This window comes from Nicotiana tabacum, chromosome 18, assembly GCF_000715075.1.
Source record: "Nicotiana tabacum cultivar K326 chromosome 18, ASM71507v2, whole genome shotgun sequence".
NCBI classification, from domain to species: Eukaryota; Viridiplantae; Streptophyta; class Magnoliopsida; order Solanales; family Solanaceae; genus Nicotiana; species Nicotiana tabacum.
Genome location: NC_134097.1, coordinates 73,809,578 through 73,823,892, shown reverse-complemented (window position 1 = coordinate 73,823,892; position 14,315 = coordinate 73,809,578).

Here is a 14,315-nt window from a genome sequence, read left to right as displayed (position 1 = left end):
CTTGAATCAATTGGAAGGCGACCACGAGAAAACTGTTGATAAAATGAAGATAGAGATGGCTACACTTGAGATCAAAGCAGCTAATCAGGCCAAGGATTTCCAAATTGAGAGCAGATACTGGTACGACTTGTTGGCCCAGATGAAGTTAGAAGTACGGCAACTGAAGCATCAGCATATACAAGATGCTCAAGTATTCAAGATATGTAGCGATCAGATAAAACGCCTACTCATAGAGAAGAAGCAAACCAGAGATAGGATCAAGGCCATTGCCCATGCCATCACCAGACGATGTCTACGATGTGAGAACATGACCAGCGTTACCGTCCTCTCGGCATTGATGAGTTATGTCAAGCAGGCCATGCATGAGCTGGAGCAACTTGAGGGGGATCTCACGCCTAGGACCGCGGCGAGGCCAAACGATGCCCCGCGGACACCAATTTTCAAAACCATAATGCACTCATAAGTCAAGTCTGTATCTTAGCATCTTCTGCCTGTTTTTCCCATCAGGGTGATTTTTAGTCTATTTTGAGTCTAGGTTTATTTTCAAAGTTTGCTCTTTCTTTTGCAAAATGTAGTTTGTAATAGACCATTTCAACAATAAAAAGGTTGCTTCTTTTACGCTCATTTGTGTTTTTGAACTACGTAATGATCTGATTCACGTGGCGTCGTGATACGTAGGCAATCCTCATCGGATCCGGTCGCATTTTTACCGCAAAAAATAAAAACAAAAAAAAAGAAAAAAAAATGATAAGAAAAGGGAAGCCTAAAAAGAATGCCAGAATGACGCATGCTTTCGTCGCAAACATGTAGAACTCACTTAACTGTATAAGTGCATCATGTTCAACGTGAGGTTGCCTATCTGTTATTTATTTCGAATTAACCGCTCGTTTGTCGTTGAGTTCGTTCAGGTTTTTGGAAAGACGGTTGGTTTGGTGAAAGTCTGGCCTCGCACTCATACTTCACAAGGTCAAAGGGAGGTGTTCAACTACCTATTGTTAAGACCGGAAGCAGTACTCACACTTACTTCACCAGGTCAAAAGGAAGTGTGGAAATGTCTTCAGAAATTCCGTTGCAAACAATCCCTGTTTTCGAGGAGAGCTCGATCTCAGCCGTCCTCACACCTGAATCCGCAACTGCAGAAGAAAATAGAATCATACGACTCCGTATGTTGGAAATGCTGGACGACTGGAATAACGGGAAAGAACCGCCAAGTGTCGTCCACGGATTCCCTGAGTTATTCTCCAGGTCAAGCGGGACTTCTAATATCCCCATAAATTATCCCGCTACCCCATTCGGGTACCCAGCCACTTCAGCCTTCTCTGCTGGATCGCCTTCTGAGCCTCATCCCCGAATGTCAGCCACCGATGCAAGCATGAACATCTTTACTGCACCGCCCTGCCCGATTACGGCACAGCCTGCTACGTACAAGCAAAGCTTTGACTCATCCTCTTTTACATTCCAGGCACCCTCGTTCTCAATGGAACCAACTAGGTTCGCTACCAACACTAATCCTCCACCGCCTCAGTGCGAGCTTGCACCCGGGCAGGATCAGAACCCTAGAATTGCAGAACAAAATGAGATGGCCAAAAGAATGAGAAGCCTTGAACAAAGTTTGAAGAATATGCAAGGTTTGAGCGGACAGAAGAGCGTCTCTTACGCCGACCTATGTATGTTCCCTCACGTGCACCTGCCAGTGGGTTTCAAGACCCCAAAGTTTGAGAAATACGATGGGCACGGTGACCCCATTGCACATCTTAAGAAATATTGCAACCAATTGCGGGGAGCCGGCGGAAAAGAAGAACTGCTAATGGCATATTTTGGGGAAAGTCTAGTAGGGATAGCCTCGGAATGGTATATGGACCAGGAAATGTCCCGATGGCATATATGGGATGATCTCGCCAGAGATTTTGTGAAACAATTCCAGTATAACATCGACATTGCACCAGACCAAAATTCTCTGTCGAATTTGAAGAAGAAACCTTCAGAAACCTTCAGAGAATATGCTATTAAGTGGCGTGAGCAGGCGTCGAGGGTGAAGCCTCCCATGGATGAGGTAGAAATGGTCACTACTTTTCTCCAGGCTCAAGAGTCTGACTATTTTCAAAACATGATGTCAGCCATGGGAAAGCCGTTTGCAGAAGCAATTAAGATTGGAGAGATGGTGGAAAATGGTCTGAAAACAGGTAGGATTCTGAGTCAAGCAGCTATAAGGGCGACCTCCCAAGCCGTCCAAAGCGGGTCCGGGGGAATGGCAAGAGGTAAGAAAAAGGAAGAAACGACCATGGCAGCCTCAGAAGCAAGGGAATATCGTCATCCCAGGCCCCGTTTTCCGGAAAGAACCCCACAACACTACTACCCCCACTCAAATCTGGCATATGCTCATCAACCCTATATGGTCATGAATGCCCAGCCTTATGCCCATCCGCCGCAACAAGCCAACCGAGGCCAAGCTCCACCTCCCAGAAATCAGCCTCCTTACCGCAACCACTATAACCCACAACCTCCGCAGAATACCTTCCGCCCTCAGGAACCACCTAGAAGGCGGACTTTCACGCCCATCAGTGAACCATACTCTACTTTGTTCCCGAAGCTAGTCCAGTTGGGTTTCTTGCAACCAATCCCTCAAACGAGGCAAAACCCGACGTCACCTTCTTACAAAGCTGGAGTCAAATGCGCCTATCATTAAGGGGCCGAGGGACACGATACAAATGATTGCTGGTCGTTGAAAAGAGTGGTCGAGAATTTGATAGAGCAAGGGAAAATAGTGCTAAGGGACGAGGAGATCCCAAATGTGACTACCAATCCATTGCCTGCTCACAATAATGGGCCGCTGATCGGAATGATTTGCGAAGACAAAGAATTCGACCCTGCTCTGAAAGCTATAATCGCCATTGTCGACACGGGGAAAATGCCTGAGACAGACCAGAAACCAGAAAAGGGGGAGGAGGCCAAGGCTATAAAGAGCGAGCCTGAAAAGAAGGTGGAGAAGAAAGTGGTACCGGTAAAGGATGGAGTTCTTTACATACCACGAGGTCGAGCTGAGAAGACGCAGAACTTCGGGATCAAAAAGGCAAAACCTATGTACGTTCCAAAAGGGGCCTATGTGGTCCGGGGGACGATTCAACCACTTCGGCTGAATGAGCCAGTGGTTATCGGACGCGTGCCACAAAAGCCGATGACCAACCCGTCCACAGTGCCGTGGAATTATCAAAAGACTTTGGTAATGTACAAAGGTAAAGAGGTCATGGGAGAACTTCTAGAAAATACTTTCATTGGAAGGTATTCAAACACCCAAGAGCTTAACAACACCACACAAAGGCGCTTCCCACCAAAGAAGCCTGTAAGCGTTGAAGAAGCGGAAGTGTTCTTCCAACAAATGAAAATGCCGGATTACGAAGTGATAGATCAACTGCGCAACTGCCCCGAGAAAGTGTCCATGCTATCATTGTTGATGAGGTCGACCGAGCATCAAAAGATCTTACTGAAGACCCTGAATGAAGCATACGTGCCAGTTGAAACCTCGGTTGAACAACTGGAGCGGATGACAGAAAGATTCTTCGCCGTCAACCAAATCTCTTTCAGCAAAAACGATTTACCCCCAGAAGGAGAGGCACACAACAAAGCCTTGCATCTAACAGTTAAATGCGAGGACTACTATGTCAAGCGGGTAATGTTGGATGGGGGCTCAGGTGTTGACATTTGCCCGCTCTCCACGCTACAAAGAATGGAAATTGGGACCGGAAGAATCCGACCCAACAATGTCTGCGTAAGGGCTTTCGACGGCATCAAGAGAGATACCATGGGGGAAATAGACCTGTTGTTGGTCATAGGACCAGTCGAGTTTGAAATAACCTTCCAGGTGCTCGACATGGATACATCCTACAATTTTCTCCTCGGCAGGCCTTGGATCCATGCGGCAGGAGCTGTACCTTCCACTCTTCACCAGATGGTGAAGTTTGAGTACGAAGACCGAGAAATCGTGGTCCATGGAGAAGATGAGCATGCTATTTATCGGGACCCATCCATCCCATATCTTGAACCAAGAGAAGGAAGCGAACATACGGTCTATCAAGCTTTCGAGATTGTACTGACAGAGCAGCATGAAGAGGGAATACCCTGCCCCCAGCCTTTCTTGTCTAATGCCTCGGTTATGGTGGCCAAAGAGATGATCCGGCACGGATTTAGGCCAGGGAAAGGGCTTGGACGAACCCTGCAGGGAATAACCGAACCTATCACCTTGCCGACCACCAAGAAACCATTTGGACTAGGTTTCAAACCCACTCCAGAAGATGAAGAGTGGGCAAAGAAAAGGAAATATGAGGTTTGGAAGTTACCTCGACCATTGCCGGGTTTATATGAAACCTTCATCAGGCCAAGATACACCGAAAAAGAAGACGAGGAGGTCTTCACGGCTGAGGAAATCGAGGAGATATGTGAGGCAATGAGAGAAATGCTCTACGAGACTCACATGGTTCAACCAGGTGAAGGCACAAGCACTGCTGAGATGCTGTACGTGGGGCCGAACGCCAAACTTCGAAACTGGGAGGCCACGCCATTCCCGACTAGACGGAAGTCTGGGTAGATCTGTCCGCCACCTTTCCTGTGTCACAAGTTATCTCCGGGACACAACTTGAACATTTTCTTCCTTTCAATTGTTGTTTGGAATTCCTAAGTTGTAAACATTGTTGTCTTCCAACTTTCAAAAGAAAATAAAAAAAATCATCATTGCTTTCCCATTTTTTCTTTTGTTCTGATTTTTGTTATTTTTCCTTTTATCTTTCCTTTCAGTTATAATAATGCGGCTTTAAATATGACATGCTTGCGGACTTCACGCCCAGATCACAACGAGCTATTTAACTGTGAATTAATAAACCCAGAACCAGAATATGATGAAGAAGAAGCTTTTAGGGAAATAAACCGAGAGTTGGAACATTTTGAGAATAAACCTAAGCCAAATCTGAATGACACCGAACCGGTTAATTTAGGAACTCCTGAAGAAATCCGGGAGACCAAAATAAGCATTCAAACGGACAAGAAAACGCGAGAGGCGATAATTCAACTTCTTTTTGAATTTAAAGACGTGTTTGCTTGGTCATATGATGACATGCCGGGACTAGGTGTTGATCTAGTGGTTCATAAATTGCTGATTCATCCTGATTGTCCTCCAGTTCAATAAAAGCAGCGAAAGTTCAAAACTGAGGTCAGTGACAAGATTAAAGAGGAGATCACCAAACAACTGAAAACGGGAGTGATTCGGGTAGTCCAGTATACGACGTGGTTGGCAAATGTGGTTCCAGTACCGAAAAAGGACGGGAAAACTCGGGTATGTGTAGATTACCGAGATCTGAATAGAGCAAGTCCCAAAGATAATTTCCCACTGCCCAACATCCACATCCTCGTTGATAATTGCGCCAAACACGAAATACAGTCTTTCGTAGATTGTTACGCTGGGTATCATCAGGTATTGATGGATGAAGAGGACGCCGAGAAAACTGCCTTCACCACGCCTTGGGGCACCTACTGTTATCGGGTCATGCCGTTTGGTCTGAAGAATGCCGGGGCTACTTACATGAGGGCCATGACTGCCATTTTTCATGACATGATGCATCAAGAAATAGAGGTGTACGTGGATGACGTGATAGTCAAGTCCAGGACGCACGATAATCACATCCAAGACTTGAGGAAGTTCTTCGAGAGACTAAGGAAGTACGACTTAAAGTTGAACCCAACCAAATGTGCTTTCGGAGGTCCGTCGGGCAAACTTTTGGGCTTCATCGTAAGCAGGAGAGGTATCGAACTAGATCCAACTAAGATAAAATCTATCAGAGATCTACCTCCCCCGAGAACGAAGAAAGACGTGATGAGTTTGTTGGGCAGGTTGAACTACATCAGTCGATTTATTGCCCAGCTGACAAGCACGTGCGAGCCCATATTCAAGCTGTTAAGGAAAGATGCGGCGATCAAATGGACAACTGAGTGTCAAGAAGCCTTTGATAAAGTCAAAGAATACCTTTCGAATCCCCCAGTCTTGGTCCCTCCAGAACCAGGGAGGCCACTTTTCTTGTATCTGACAGTCTTGGAGAACTCTTTCGGTTGCGTCCTCGGGCAACACGACATAACCGGAAAGAAGGAGCAAGCAATCTACTACTTGAGCAAGAAATTCACCGGCTACGAGGACAAATACACTCTGCTGGAAAGGACATGTTGCGCTCTGACGTGGGTTGCTCAAAAGCTGAGACATTATCTCCAAGCCCACACTACTTTCCTCATAAGCAGGCTGGATCCTTTGAAGTATATATTTCAGAAACCGATGCCTACTGGGAGACTGGCCAAGTGGCAAATCTTGCTTACTGAATTCGACATAGTCTATGTCACTCGCACGGCAATGAAAGCCCAGACGCTAGCAGATCATTTGGCCGAAAATCCGGTCAATGAGGAATACCAGCCATTGAGTACCTACTTTCCAGATGAAGAAGAAAACACCGTAAAAGTGGTCTCGGAGGACACTCATGTTTGGAAGATGTTCTTTGATGGAGCCGTGAATGCCAAAGGTGTAGGGATCGGGGCAATTTTGATCTCGCCCTCCGGTCAGCATTACCCCGCCAGAGCTAGACTGCGTTTCTTTTGCACAAACAATACAGCTGAGTATGAAGCCTGCATCATGGGCATGCATATGGCAATCGATCAGGATGTCGAAGACTTACTGATTATGGGAGATTCTGACCTGATTATCCGGCAAGTCCAAGGTGATTGGGAAACTCGGGATGTCAAGATTATCCCTTACAGACAGCATGTGGAGGACCTCGACAAGCGCTTTACATCAATAGAGTTCAGGTATATCCCGAGGTGTCACAATGAACTGGCGGACGCACTTGCCACTCTGGCTTCAATGCTACCCTACCCGGGCAACGCCCACGTCGATCCTTTGGAAATCCAAATCAAGGAAAGACACGGTTACTGCAACGTAATCGAGGTAGGAGAAGATACACAACCTTGGTACCACGACATCAGTGTCACGACCCAAACTGAAGGGCCATGACTAGCACCCGACCACACTTGCCGAGCACCAACGTACATTTCATCTAACCTTCATTATTATCTTTTAAGGCTAAAGAGATCAATATAAATGGTAGACCTAGATCATGGACAACCAGCAATAAAATATGACGGCATGAACATACATAGCAGGGGATGACCAGACAATCAAGAAACTACATATAAGGTATGAGCTACCACGCTACTATGAAAGACTATACAACAAAAACTAGCCGACAAGACATACCAAACTATACATGAGCCGACACCTGTCTATGAGCCTCTAAAAGAACATAAGTGTTGCAACATAGCCGGAACAGGGCCCTGACATACCCATAATGTCTATAACAAAAATTGCATACCAAGACCAAGGCAAGTCCGGAGAAGGGATCTCGCCAATCACCGCTGAACTGGACAGTCTACTGTGGTGGGGGAGCTGCACCTGCCTGTCTATCAGGACCTGCAGCACGACATGCAGCATCCACAAATAAAAGGACGTTAGTACGAATAAAGTACTGAGTATGTAAGGCAAGGAACCATAAATACGATCAGTAATGTAAGCAAGGATAGAGAATATACAACCTGTAACATCTTAGTACCTCTGAGGGCTACTTACATGAAATGCATGATACATATGTATAAATACATAAACCTTTAAAGCATTCGCCTCTATGGGCATCATTATCATCATATCGTACCCGGCCATAATAGGCTCGGTAGAATCGTACCCGGCCACGTGGAGCTCGGTAAAACCCAACTGATCAGTGGTTGCACAATAGGTGCCGTACCCGGCCAACTATAGCGTGGCTCGGTAGAGTAAAATAGATACATATATATAATGCATGCTCGACTCATGGAATCACATTCTAAACCTTTCGGAGTGACATAAGGTCGGTATCCTCTGTACACGTTATTAGGAATAACTCTTCACTATGAACCTTATAAGAATCAGGAAGTACCAATAACATTGATAACATAAGAATAAGAGAAGCAACATTAACATCAATCGTTCCATAAGAGGGAAAACAATGTAAGTACTGCTAGCTTCTAAGATTAGAGTATCTTTGGAAGCTCGTTCATTACATTATGTACAATCGGAGTCGTGCAAAAGAAGGAAAGGGATAGCCTCACATACCTTGTATATACTTCCCCAATCTCAAGCTATGCAATTGTCAAAACTCCTTAGTCTACAATAAGAGAAACGATACTATCGTTATCATTTAAGCGTCATAACTATTATGTATCGACCACAACCTATTTTACGATGAAACGGACAGCACCTCCCCTATATATATGACCTCACACCATTCAAAACAATCACCAAACAGCCCAAACAACATCAATAATAAACATATTGAGCCTCCCAAAATAGTCCACACACAGCCTAATCACTCCATACATACGACGACCACCGTAGTCGTGTCAAACAACCTGGAAATGTTACGAATAACTATCAGCCCATAACCCTACATATATATGGTGTTTCTCCACACCCTTCCTCCTCCAAAACTCCACAAGATAGTAGTAAAATACTCAGCCCAACAACAACGCAAAACAGTCCACAAAACAATAACATTACTTCCAAGCCTTTCGATATATATTTCACAAGTTCTAGCTTCAATGGCTTAGCTGCAACTTGGATAATCTTAAATACATATAGAGTAAGAGGTTCCTTACCTTTATACAGAAATAACAACTCCAATTTGACCTTAAATTTCCATGAAATATCCCTCCAATGCTGCCACAACAACAAAAAAGCGAAACTAGCGATCAATTAGTGTTTTTCGGCACTAGAATCACTTTAGAAGGCTTGAAATCACCTAGGATTGATATTAAGAACATGAGGGAGTATTTACAGAACATAAACCCCTTAAAACAACCTCCCACACGAGCTGGAACGACACAAAAATGAGCAACAACAAGAAGAACAAGAGACTTACTAGCGCCACGGAATTCCCGACACTTGATTTGTGTTGTTTGCCCTTTTTTGGGTCTTGAATCTTGAGAGAACCTTGAGAGGATGTTCCTAGGGTTCTAAGGTCTGAAAATAGTGAAAATAAATGACTTAAAACGGGTTGGAGGCATCCTATATAGGTCCAAATATCTTAAACCGACTTAGTGGGCCCCATAGAGAGGTGCTTGGCGCAGTCTCGCGAAAATGCGAATATATCTCTACTCCAAGATCGTATCGATGAACGGTTTAATGCGTTGGAAACTAGACTCATAGATCTTTAATTTGGTCGGTAGATCACCCCATAATTCCTTGTAAATTATGAGAAAAGATTAGAAACATTTGACCTAATGTTTAAGTAAAATTATGAACCTAAGTTGCGACAACTTTTGTCGACTTTTGTTTCATAACTCGTTTGACTTCAAGACTTATGACACGGATATTATATGATTAAAATACCTTCATAAATGATCTCTTGAGTGTATTAAGCACCGCTAGATTACCTGAAAATTCGAGTTACAACATCCTTGATTCGTTTAACTTCTAATACTGGTTAATCACCCTTATACACTCTTGTATCACTTAAGACCAATAGGATAGACTTCTTATCATCTCAAAGATAATTCCTTCTTGGATTTATGTTAACTAATATATGGCATGAACTAACACATGTGGATATGGGTTGTAACACCCTCCCCCCCTTAGGAACATTCGTCCTCGAATGTAAGGGTTTATGGGGAGTTTAAATCATCGTGGATTCCAATGGAAATTTCCGATCAATTTTCCCCTATAAAATGGTCACTAGCAAAACTTGCAAGTAATTAATCCCAACATATGGCTTCACAAGGCTACACAAAGCATTATGCGTATTTACATTATCTACATATCACCATTTTGTATTAAGGAGGAGTATTCTCAAATTATTGCTTACCTCATAGAGCCGTTTCACCTTCCAATGTATTCTGTCTTCCACCAGCATCCTTGTTATCTTTATTCTGGAATAAGTAAGGGTATTTAGACTTCATCTCCTCTTCTGCTTCTCATGTCATTTCTTCCATATTTTTGTTCCTCCACAATACTTTCACGGAAGCTACATCTTTTGTTCTCAGCTTGCGGACTTGCCGATCTAATATCGCCATTGGCACTTCTTCATATGATAGGTCCTCTGTAACTTGTACATCTTTGATAGGGATGACTCGAGAAGGGTCTCCAATACATTTTCTCAACATAGATACATGGAATACCGGGTGGACAAATTCCAATTCGGATGGCAATTCTAACTCATAAGCAACCTGTCCAATCCGTCGAAGAATTTTATACGGCCCGATATACCTTGGACTCAGCTTACCTTTCTTCCCAAAACGCATAATACCCTTCATTGGTGAGATCCTCAGGAAAACCCAATCACCAACCTCAAACTCTAGATCACGATGTCGGACATCAGAATAAGATTTTTGCCTGCTTTGTGCCGTCCTCAATCGCTCCTGTATCACTTTCACCTTCTCAATAGCTTGGTGAATCAAATCTGGCCCATATAATTCTATTTCACCGACTTCGAACCATCCAACTGGTGATCTACATCTCCTCCCGTATAGTTCCTCATACGGGGCCATTTTAATACTGGAATGGTAGCTATTGTTATAGGCGAATTCTATGAGTGGAAGATGATCATCCCAATTCCCCTTAAAATCTAGAACACATGCTCGTAGCATATCTTCCAGTGTCTGAATGGTACGTTCAGCCTGTCCGTCAGTCTGCGGATGAAATGCAGTGCTGAGATTTACCTGTGTGCCTAAACCCTTCTGGAAAGACCTCCAAAAGTTAGCCGTAAATTGAGCTCCTCGGTCTGATATAATAGATATGGGCACACCATAAAGCCTAACAATCTCCTTGATATACAACTTCGCATAATCTTCAGCCGTGTAAGTTGTCTTTACTGGCAGAAAATGGGCACATTTTGTAAGTCGATCAATTATCACCCAGATGGAGTCAAACTTATGATAAGAGCGAGGTAATCCAATAATGAAGTCCATATTAATCACCTCCCACTTCCAGGTCGGAATCTCTATATTTTGAAGCAACCCACCGGGTTTCTGATGTTCTATCTTTACTTGTTGACAATTGGGACACTGGGCTACAAATTCTGCAATAGACTTCTTCATATTATCCCACCAATACTGCTTCTTGACATCATGATACATCTTTGTCGAGCCGGGATGGATGGAATATCGGGATTGATGAATCTCATTCATAATCTTCTCTCGCAATCCTGCCACATTAGGCACACACAATCGGCTCTGGTATCTCAGTACCCCATCTTTTCCGATCCCAAAAGCCATACTTTTACACTGTTGAATGCTTTCTCTTAATCGTACTAAGATAGGATCTTCATATTGTCGTGCTTTTACCTCTGCTACCAAAGATGATTCTGATGTATTCTGTACAGTAACACCTCCGTCATCAGAGTCTAACAATTTGATTCTCATATTGGCTAGCTGATGAAGCTCTTTAATCAACCCCCATCTACCTGCCTCAATATGTACTAAGCTCCCCATTGATTTACGGCTGAGAGCGTCTGCCACAACATTGGCTTTACCGGGATGATACAATATCTCGACATCGTAGTCTTTCAATAATTCAAGCCACCTACGCTGCCTCAAATTCAACTCTTTCTGCTTGAAGATGTATTGTAAACTCTTGTGATCTGTGTAGATGTCAACATAGACGCCGTATAAGTAGTGTCGCCATATCTTCAAAGCATATATTACTGCAGCCAATTCCAAATCATGGGTTGGATAATTCTTTTCATGCTTCTTCAATTGTCTTGATGCATAAGCAATCACATTCCCACGCTGCATCAATACGCACCCCAAACCTATACCTGAGGCATCACAATATACCACATAACCTTCTGTTCCTTCAGGAAGAGTGAGCACTGGTGCAGATGTCAATCGATTCTTCAACTCCTGAAAACTACGTTCACAAGTGTCAGACCACTGGAATTTGGTAGCTTTTTGTGTTAACTTAGTCAATGGTGATGATATAGAGGAAAATCCTTCTACAAACCGCCTATAATATCCTGCTAGCCCTAGGAAGTTGCGGACTTCTGATGGTGTTGTAGGTCTCGGCCAATTCTTTACTGCATCGATCTTCTGAGTGTCGACACTAATACCCTCATCAGATATCACATGGCCAAGGAATGCTACTGAGTTCAGCTAGAATTCACATTTGGAGAGCTTAGCATATAACTTACGATCCTGAAGCGTCTGTAATACTATCCGCAAGTGGCCCGCATGTTCCGCCTCCGAACGAGAATATACTAGAATGTCATCAATGAATACAATCACGAACACATCAAGATAGGGCCTGAATATAGTATTCATGAGATCCATAAAAGCTGCTGGGGCATTTGTTAGCCCGAACGACATCACCAAGAACTCAAAGTGCCCATATCTTGTCCGGAAGGCCGTCTTTGGAATATCCTTCTCCCTAACCCTCACCTGATGATACCCTGAACGTAAATCAATCTTAGATAAATACTTGGCACCCTGGAGTTGGTCAAACAGGTCATCAATTCTTGGAAGTGGATACTTGTTCTTTATAGTAGACTTATTCAACTGTCGATAGTCGATACACATCCGTAACGACCCGTCTTTCTTCCGCACGAATAGGACTGGTGCACCCCAAGGTGAAGTGCTAGGTCTAATAAAGCCCTTATCTAGCAAGTCCTTCAACTGCACCTTCAACTCTCGCAACTCTGCCGGGGCCATTCTGTATGGAGGAATAGAGATCGGTTGAGTGTCAGGCAACACATCAATGCTAAACTCAATCTCCCTTTCAGGAGGAAGGCCTGGGAGTTCATCTGGGAAAACATCTGGGAATTCGTTGACCACAGGGATTGATTGTAAAGTAGGCGGTTTCGCCTCCGCATCCCTAACGTGAACGAGATGATAAATGTAACCTTTTGAGATCATTTTCCTTGCCTTAAGATAGGAAATAAACCTACCTTTCGGTGTAGCAATGTTCCCTTTCCATTCAATGACGGGTTCACCCGGAAATTGGAACCTAACCATCTTCGTACGACAGTCAACATTTGCATAGCATGAGGCCAACCAGTCCATTCCCATTATCACATCAAAATCAACCATTTCTAACTCAAATAAATTTGCCGAGGTTTGACGACTACAAATCATCACAGTGCAACCTCTATATACCCTTCTAGCAATCACAGAATCTCCTATCGGAGTAGATACCGCGAGGGGTTTACTTATCAATTCAGGTTCAATGCCAAACTTATTAGCCACAAAGGGTGTAACATATGATAATGTAGATCCTGGATCAATCAGTGCATATACATCATAAGAAAACACAGATATAATACCTGTAACAACATCTGGAGACGACTCGAGATCCTGTCGACCTACTAGAGCATAGGTTCGATTTTGAGCACCACTCGAACTCGGCACTGCACCTCTACCCCTACCACGACCTGTCGACTGCTGAAAACCCCGTGCTGGAGGTCGAACTGATGAGGAAGAACCAGACACAGATCCAGTCGGCTGAGCCATAACATCACCTCCTCTATTAAGACAATCCCGCATCATATGGCCAGGCTGCCCGCACGAATAGCATGCATCAGAACCTCGACGACACAGTCCAAAGTGGGCCTTGCCGCACTAATCACAATGTGGTGTTGGGGGTCTCATCTGACTAGTATCCCTGTGATGTTGCGAGCCAGATGCCCGCGAACTCTAACCTGGACCAGAATAGGATCGATCATATCGAGGCCTCTGAAACTGTGGAGGAGCACTAGCTACAGGTGGCGCCAAACTCCTCGAAAACTGTGGCCTGATGCGGCCTCTGAAGTCATCAGAATACCCTGCAAATCTCGCCCTCTTATGCTGGCCTCTATCCTGCTCCCTAACTGCCTTCTGCTGGCGCTTACGATCCTCTAGGGTCTGGGCATAAGCTTGAATACGGGAAATATCCATGCCCTCCACCAAGGAGGCTGTCGTACACTCATTTATCAGATGTGGTCCCAACCCATTCACGAACATATGCACCATATCACTCATCTCGGCCACCATATGGGGAGCATACCTTGCCAAAGAATCAAACTGCATATTGTACTCTCGTACACTCATATTACCTTGTCTAAGGTTCAAGAACTTATCAGCTCTAGCTCTTCGTATCTCAACTGGCAAGTAGTGACGAAGAAAGGCCTCAGAAAATTCCTTCCACACAGCTGGAGGAGGGTTCGGACCCCTGGATCTCTCCCAACTATCATACCAGAGAACCGCTAAATCCCGTAGCCGATAAGAAGCCAACT